At 45.0% G+C, this 9,300-nt stretch overlaps 1 non-coding gene across 1 annotated transcript; it reads right to left on the bottom strand.

Annotated features, from left to right (window-relative positions):
• Nucleotides 1-5,168: 5,168 nt before the first annotated feature.
• On the bottom strand, nt 5,169-5,275 carry LOC136509787 (small nucleolar RNA R71). Its single transcript, XR_010772528.1, has one exon. It is a non-coding gene; the product is annotated as a small nucleolar RNA R71 (small nucleolar RNA).
• Between the last annotated feature and the right edge of the window lie 4,025 nt (nt 5,276-9,300).

Below are 9,300 nucleotides of genomic sequence, written 5' to 3'. Positions count from 1 at the left end.
AAAGGACAGAGCGTATTAATATGCTCACCTAAGAGCATGCCAGCTACAACTAGAGTACCTGGACGAGTACTCATCTGACGAGACTTCTTGGCAGCAGATGGAGCAGAAGAAGAGCTATCCGCTCACCCCCTCTTTTCGAAAGTATGAGGAGCTCGAGGAACTAGAAGAGGAACATACTCTTCATATACGTTAGAAAATGCGGAAGAAACACCAGGAAGCATCATGGTAGTTTGAGACTTACTGGTCAAGGATGCCCCAACAAGACTACCCCCAGCCTCCACATTTGTAGGGCAGTCATCAAGAGGAATTGGATCGACGAAATTATGCCCCAATTCCTATAAAAGAGTAATACAACAAGACACGGAAGATTAAGCAAAAAAGTGGATACAACAAAAGACACACAAAAGTACCCGCATAAGAAAAGAACAACTCACAGCAGGGGGCGGGTTGTTGGCACTGTACTCAAGGACAGCAAGCGGGACAACGCTTACTCCTTTTAGCATCTTCTAAAGACGCTCGAGCACCTCTTCATCGGTCAACTCAACGGCGGGGACCATACGAGAAGGGTCCTCCGCCCTAGAGTACTCGAAACCATAATGTTCACGCTCCTTCAAAGGTTGAACTCGGCGGTGAAGAAGACTTGAAATAATCCCGAAGCCGGTCAAGCCTTGCTATTTCAGAGTGCAAATCCTCTCGAGAAAAGGCTTGATCATCTGGAGCTCGGCAGTCATCACAGGGTTCTTTTCCCATCGGTCATTAACCAAGGGACCAGATCCAGAGTGAACGGAAAGGGGAGGAATCAAGTTGGCAGCATAAAACCAGTCAGCACGCCAATCCCTTACAGAATCAACCAGGTCATAGTCAAAGAATTTGCTCTTAAGACCCTGGCGAAACTAAATCCCGCAGCCACCAAGAACATTGGTGTCATCGCGGTGGGGTTGGGGCTTTAGGCGAAAACAGTAATGAAAGAGGGAAAGAGAAGGAGGAATTCTAAGGAAAGTTTCACAGAGATGAACGAAAACGGAAAGATGGAGGACAGCATTAGGAGCAAGGTGATTTGGGCTAATCCCAAAATAGTTAAGAAATCGGTGAAGAAAGGCAGAAGCAGGAAGGCAAAGACCAGCACGGATAAAGGAGACGAAAAGAATAATCTCACCAGGACTTAGAGCAGGGACCCGATGCTCACCTGGAGCTCTCCAATCAGCGAAACCCTTGCTCTGAATCAGACCATCGCTAATGATCTCGCGAAGCTGATCTTTAGTTGTTGTTGGAGCTGGCCAGATCTTCTAAGCAGCCCTCATCGCCATGAATTCTTGATTTTCGATGATGGAGAGCGATGCTTCCTCATCAATGAAGGTTGCCTGGGCCTTACTCGCTGACTTCTTCCTACCCATATACTAGCAAAGGCAATGGGGCACTAAGAATAGAGAAGGCTAAGACGGAAGCGCTCAAACGACAGCAGCAATGGCGGCGGCGGAATTTTGAAGGCTATGGTTTCAAGGCAAAGGCAGGGTACCAAAGAAAAGGAAGACAAAGGCCTTTAAATAGATTTTACACCAGTAAAAACGTAGCCCACCAGGCCTGTTTTAACATGGCATGAGGACACAACAGTCCATTTAACGACGCAGCTAAAATGATGGACGGCTCAAATCCACACAATGGTACAGTTCAACGGGCAGATTTTAGACTTATCCATCCAACACCACGGCGGAGTTATCATTTTACCACAAAAAGAACTCATCAACAATAAAGCAAATAAGGGTTACCTCACAAGGAGAGCAACAATCTGGTCCTTATAGAAAGAACTCAAAAATCTCATCAACAACTGGGACATCAGGAGAAAAAAGATTGACAACTCAGAAGGCAAGATTCTTTCCATTATAAATGGTTTCAAAAAATAGAAGATTACACATCTTACAAGACCCAACGAACTCGGTACCACAACAAGCAAAGTAGCAAAGAGGAACCCAGACATGGCTAGGCTCTAGAACGACTATGTGTTCTAAATTGCTACTCAGTAGAACAAACTGCCCTCGGCTACACTATTTTCTTCAAAGGACGGACGCAGTGCATCTAAGGCGGAAATCAGCGGCAGGGCGGGACAACATGGAGCAGAGAAGGCCAGCAGGCATCTGTCTACCCAAGACCGATGTGATGCTGGATATGGTGTTGATCTGCACTGGACAGTCTCAGGGCAGGCGACGAGGATCAACCCAAAACTGCCAGATGAAGGATCGCATCCCACATCACAAGACTCCCTCCAACTACCACCACGTACTTCCAAGTACAATGCTACTGCGGGATTAGCCTACCTCTAATCCCTATAACAAGACTCCCTCTAGCTACGGCAAGATACACAAGAACTGTAAAATACGTCCGGGGGCTGCTCTACTTCACAAACTACCATATTTATGACTACAGAGACTTCAGACAACGCGACAAAAATGCTCGATGAATCAAAACAGCACAGGAGGAGGATATTTATAGGCCAAAGAAATGGTGCACATGGACCAGGAGCACCAGCGGAACAAACCTAACAAAGGACACAGTGAAAAGACAGAATTCAATGAAAGAGGACTCAGGCGTAAAGGAACAATACTCAAGGACAAGCATATTCGAAAGAATATACCAACACTGTACAACTCATGAACAAACAACATTTACACTCAACCACCACCATACAACTAGATCTGACAACAGCAGACTACTAGAGAATATGCCAAGACCCTGCACCCGAGTTCTTTCTAAACAAAAGAACCCGGATATATGCTCGGGGGCTACAACAGGAGAGGTTTTCAGTTCTTTTGAACAACTCAGATTCAAGACCCTCCAACTTTTTGTTCCAAATAGCAAGAGGCTCGGGGGCTACACTCGGTGAGTGCCCTTTTTTCTTTAAAAAAGTGCACATCACTTAGAAGACTTCTTCATGACAGATGACTTCAAGGCCACATGACAAAAAGAACCCGGACATAGCTATATCTGAGCTCTTTTCGATAAAGAACCCGGGTATATGCTCGGGAGACCTTCGACGAAGAATCAAGGTGATTTCAAGAAAAGACCCTCAAGCTCCTTGTGCCAAACAGCAAGAGGCTCGGGGGCTACATCCAAATGGGAGTACTTTTTTCTTCAAAAAGGTACACACCACGCGAAGATCTCATGAAGCGCTACACGGTTTCACTCAAGAAAACACTCAGACGATGCTTGTTCCTGCTCGGCAAGACTTGAAGGAACAAGACGAGGCTTCCAGAACTCAACCACGAAGTGCTCGGGGGCTTGTCAGTGCGGGACCCATGGGATACCCCGCAAGGAAGGGAGAAGATCTAGTCTAACTAGGATTCTTCCCCTATAATCTTAGTAGTAGTATTATTCTGTAATCCTACTAGGAACTCTCATTGTAAACCGACTAGGATTCTGACCTCCTGACTATATAAAGGAGGGCATGGATCCTAGGGATGGAGGACTTTTACAACACAACACTTTACGATCAATCCAACACAAAGGCTAACACCGACTGGACGTAGGGCTATTACTCGATCAACGATCGAGGGTCCGAACTAGGATAAATCGACTATCTCTTGCGTTAACCATCGAGTCTCGCATATGCTGAAGCCTAAACATACTGCCTCGGGGACCCCCATGGCAGGCTATCAGTGGTCAAACATCGACAAGGCTAGCTAGCAAGGTTCAAGTAGAGTTTGGGCTATTGCTCAGGATAATGGATCTGCCATCTGGAGACTAGTATAGCCATTGTATCTCTTTATTTATGACTTTGTGCTACTTCAATATTATGTTGCTATTTATTATGTTCCTAGTTTGCTCTAGTAATATGCTTGATATAGTTATGATTGATGATGAATATATGCATTTGTTCGCAAAGCTCTTAGCTCAGTACTCGAGTGAGTTAAGTGGTTGACATTATGTAAGCATGGTGCTTAGATATTGTTTGCCTGTGGATGCCTTCTGCACTCTGGGTCATGTGGTAGATCGTGGATGTGACACTCCCATGAGTCCTTTGTAGTCCACTCCCCATTTGTAGAGCACGTAGAACATGACGGCGAAGGATGACAAGCTCTGTTCTTAATCTTCCTTAGTAATGTTCCTTATGCATAGATCCAAAGTTAGTTATACTATAGATGATAGTGTATATACTTTGGTGTACAAAAGACTTAGTAGATAAGTAATGACTTAAGAATCTTTTGCTCTTAACAAATCTTCTGCTTAGCCTTACTACATTTTATGAGTATCTATTTCTATCTCTAGAATACCATTATTACCTTACACTTATCATTTCTTTATCACTTGACTTACCCCTGCCAAAGCATGAGAGTGGTTTTATCATAAGTATACATATTTGTCAATATCCCTATGCCAACACAACCCCATAGCTCCTCCCTATGGATAAAATATAAATAACGATACGCGATATACTCCCGGGTGAAATGCTACAATGGTAAATTATCTGTGCGCTTGCGGATACCTTATATATATAGTTTACAAGTGTTCTCATAATTACCAACTATGCATTTCTGGCATCATACTAGGGATGAAAACTTAGTTAAGAGTGATGCTAAGAAATGTCAACAAGCATTTCTGGCGCTGTTGCCGGGAGGGGCACCTAGCTAATAGAATTGACCAAATAAATACTTATTGATAAAATCATAATCTCTGCTTTAGCAGGTTTACCCTTGTTTTGTCTTTGTTCATATCTTATATAGGGTATTGCAGGATTGGTTGTGATTTAAGAAATTCCATCAATCAGAATCGACCACAGTAAGAGGAAGCCCAACACCAGTTTCTAAAGCTATGGCTAACAAGACTCTATGTGAGTTCTCTGCTCCAAGCACCGAGAACATTCGCACTGGACCAACACTGAAAATCGATAATCTTGAGTTTGAGCTCAATCCAAGCCTCATCAACATGGTGCAAGCTACCCCATTCAGTGGAAAGGCACATGAAGATGCTAGTGCTCATCTTTAGAATTTCTTGGAGATAAGTAGCACGGTCGTCATCAAGGATGTTGCTCAAGACATCGTACTACTCCGCCTCTTTCCATTCTCACTTGTAGGAATAGCGAAGCAATGGTTCTACACCAACAAAGATCACATCAATACATGGGCAAAGTGTTCAAAGGCCTTCCTAGAAAAGTTTTTCCCTGTAGGTAAGACCAATGCCTTAAGAGGAAAGATTTCAAACTTCCAACAGCAGAAATGAGAGACCATTCTAGAAGCATGGGAACATTTTCAAGAATATGTTTCAGATTGCCCTCAACATGGAATGGAAGATTGGTTGCTCATGCAAAGTTTCTACCATAGATTAACTCAGAAAGCTCATGAACAACCCGATGCCATTGCTGGAGGGTCATTTATGTCACTCACCCTTGGAAAAGCTAAAACTCTTATGGAAAAGATAGCCTCTAATCAAGGCTGGTCATCATGCAATAAGAGTGAAGAAGTACCAGAAGAGGTATGTGCACTGTCGACCAAGATGGATGCACTGTTGAATTGTCTCAAACAACAAGACAATTACAAGAAAGATCGTCATGCCATTTAAGATGCTTTCAATGCTCAAAACACATGTGGAGAGTATTTGGGTTTTGAATTCCCTGAATCGCAAGAGGATGTAAACATCATTGGCAACAATTCAGGTTCACAACAATAGAGACAAGGATGGAAACAACAACAATGGTCAATGTAGGGGAATAGACCCCCTATACCCTCATGGGTATACATGGGCCGCACCACCGAAGGTGGCCCAGCTCGCAAGATGAAGCGTGCGGAGCACGCTATATTGTAATTGTATCAAATTGGATATTTTACTTGTAACCTTGTCCCTTCGGAGTATATAAGGAGGGGCAAGGGTCCCCCTAGAGGACAGATCATCTAAATCATACAGATCATAACAGATCTCACCTCAATCAATACAGAATAATGAGACATAGGACGTAGGTATTACGCCAACACGACGGCCGAACCTGTATAAATCTTGTGTCTTGTGCCTCTGTAACCATCTGGTTCCTGATTACACGCACCGTCTACCGATAATCTACCATCATGGGCACCCTCTCGGTGGACTGCCGACCATATTTCGTTGACAGTGGCGCGCCAGGTAGGGGTCCCCTTTTAGGGGCTGTGCGTGCTGATCTTCCGGCGAATCAGATGGGATCCTCTTTATCAACACCACCCGTGGTGACTTCAGCTGCCGCAGCGATCTGTCCCAGTCAAGATCGATCCCGGCGTTCAGCCTCTGTCAACTCCGACTAGACCACTAGACCACGTCCTGAGCGGCTCCGCCGAGCTCCGACCACCTTGACCACCAGACCACTTCGACCACGTCCCGAGCGGCTCCACCGAGCTCCGACCACCTCGACCACCAGACCATGTCGCAATGATGATCGCCGCGAAGAACGGCACTATGACAACCGCGCCCACCATCACAATAGGCTGAAAAGCTCGAGGACCGGACAACTTCATCGCCACCGACTAGATTTCTATCAAAGATAAGTACACTTCTAATATTTATATTTAACACAATTTTCATTACGATGTTTCTCCACAACGTCCTCATCATGATTATTCTTCAAATAACGTTTGTCCATGTATACCATCTTAAATATAACATACAGCTATACTTAATGCAAATCCTCGACCAGTCATGTTGACGCTCGATGCCTCCAGAGACGGCCCTGTCTCCGGCTCCTCCCTACACGTGCATGAGCGTCTGCCGTCTGCGTTATGGGTGGTCGGCAGCGGCTCCTTAGCGACGCTTTGTTCTTCCTACACGTGCACGGGCTCCGCGCCCCGCGTTATGGTTCACGGGCTAGCTAGGGCTGGAGACTCAGCTACATACTAACTGGTCAGGCGGTTTATATTAAGCATAAACACAAACTTCATATTAACACTGATGTTTACAAAGCACCAACTGCTTTATCACATCATGCTCATTTGCAAATGACTGCTGAGCGTCATACGCTATTTCTTCACTGTTGATTTTTCTCCTTAAAATATTAGTTTGTACATCATATACTACCGTTTTATATATTTATATTGCAGGGATCTCGAGCTATGCTCGGGGACTTCGCTGCTCGCCCCTCAACCTGTGCTCGGGGACTGCCTTGACGACCCTCCGACCATAGCACGAGGACTTCGCCGCTCGCCCCTCAACCTGTGCTCAGGGACTGCCTTGACAACTCTCCAACCACAGCTCGGGGACTTCGTCGCTCGCCCCTAGACCTGTACTCGGGGACTGCCTCGACCACTCTTCGACCACAGCTCGGGGACTTTGCGTCTCAACTACATACGACCAGCGACTCGCATACAGTTGGGATATTCTTTCTCGTTTTGAGCTTGCTACAAGGCTCATACCTCGCCTTCCAGCAAGCTCGGGGACTACATCGGTACGATGCACCTGCCGGTGCATCTCGTATCACCTGTACGACGATTGAATTCTCAACTTAACTGGGAATTCTTTTTAGACCCTGGCACCACGTGCCTACGTCACCTACTACCAAGCTCGGGGACTAAGTGGGCACACTTCACCTTACGGTGAATGTGCTCGATCTGATAGATCAAACGCCTCCGATTCTACAAGGACGACGGTGTCTCTTCTCGACTCAGAGTCAAAGTGGGCACACTTCGGGGGAAATATTTTTCAAATTTTATCTTGAGCCCCTTACATCATTCTGGCAAGCTCAAGACGGCGCTACTCGAAGGATACAAGGCACTCGAGGACTAGCTATAGGGGAATAGACCCCCTATACCCTCATGGGTATACATGGGTCGCACCAGCAGAGGTGGCCCAGCTCACAAGATGAAGCGTGCGGAGCACGCTATATTGTAATTGTATCAAATTGGATATTTTACTTGTAACCTTGTCCCTTTGGAGTATATAAGGAGGGGCAAGGGTCCCCCTAGAGGACAGATCATCTAGATCATACAGATCATAACAGATCTCACCTCAATTAATACAGAATAATGAGACATAGGACGTAGGTATTACGCCAACACGACGGCCGAACCTGTATAAATCTTGTGTCTTGTGCCTCTGTAACCATCTAGTTCCTGATTACACGCACCGTCTACCGATAATCTACCATCACGGGCACCCCCTCGGTGGACTGCCGACCATATTTCATCGACAGTCAACTTACCAAGTTAAGTACCCAGGTAATTACTATAATTCTTCTAATTCTAAACAACCATCCTTGAGAGACTTGATCTTAGAACAAGCTAGGATTAATGAGAATATTTCTAAAAACATGCTTTTAATGATAAGGTCTTAGAAAACATAAACACTAAAATGGATAATTTTTCTTCTACCATAAAAGACCAACTTAGCTATAATAAAAAGACAATCTCAATTAGCCTAGTTGGTTGCTACTCTACCTTTGGCCACTAACCTTGAGAAGGTCAATGCCATAACCACAAGAGGTGGCAAGTCTACTCATGATCCGCCATATCCGACAAGGACAGGTAAGACACCAGTGGAAGTGTAGGAAGAGAAGAAGGATGACAAAGAAGTTGGGCCACAAGAGCAAGAGTTACAACAAGATTTTCATGACATGGCCCTCCTACCATTTCCACATAGAAATCGAAAAGCCAAAATAGATGAGCAGTTTGGTAAGTTTATAGAGGTAATTCAAAAGCTATATATCAATATTTCATTGCTAGATGCCATACAGGTGCCTACCTACGCGAAGTATCTCAGAGATATCCTCAACAACAAAAGACCACTGCCCTCCACTGAGGTAATCAAGTTAACGGAGGAGTGTAGTGCGGCCATCCTAAACACAGCACCTATCAAGAAGAAGGATCTAGGATACCCCACTATCGACTGTTCGATCGGGAGCCAAAACTTTGAGAATGTGTTATGCGATCTTGGAGCAATTGTTAGTGTCATGCCCAAGAAGGTTTTCGACAAGCTCAACCATTCAACACTCACACCAACATCAATGTGTTTGCAACTAGCCGACCAATCAGTCCGCTACCCTACAGGATTAGCTAAGAATATTTCGGTAAAAATACGAAACTTTGTTGTTCCTGTAGATTTTGGGATACTTGACATGTAGGAGGACATGAAGACACCACTCATTCTTGGGAGACCCTTCATGAGCACTACAAATGCGCACATTGATGTCAGAGCCGGAGAGATCAAATTTCATATTAATGGAAAGGAAGAGTGGTTCGCTTTCAAGCCAAGACCGGAACAGTGCTCCAATTTGAAGTGTCTTAAGAAGCAAGTATCAAGGTCTTCATCTCCGAAACCGAAGGATACACCTGAAGAATAAACCCAAGCGGAGAAGTC

Source organism: Miscanthus floridulus, chromosome 15 (genome assembly GCF_019320115.1).
Source record: "Miscanthus floridulus cultivar M001 chromosome 15, ASM1932011v1, whole genome shotgun sequence".
Classification (NCBI taxonomy): Eukaryota; Viridiplantae; Streptophyta; class Magnoliopsida; order Poales; family Poaceae; genus Miscanthus; species Miscanthus floridulus.
The sequence above is the reverse complement of the archived record's forward strand: the minus strand, read 5'-3'. Positions and strand labels throughout refer to the sequence as shown.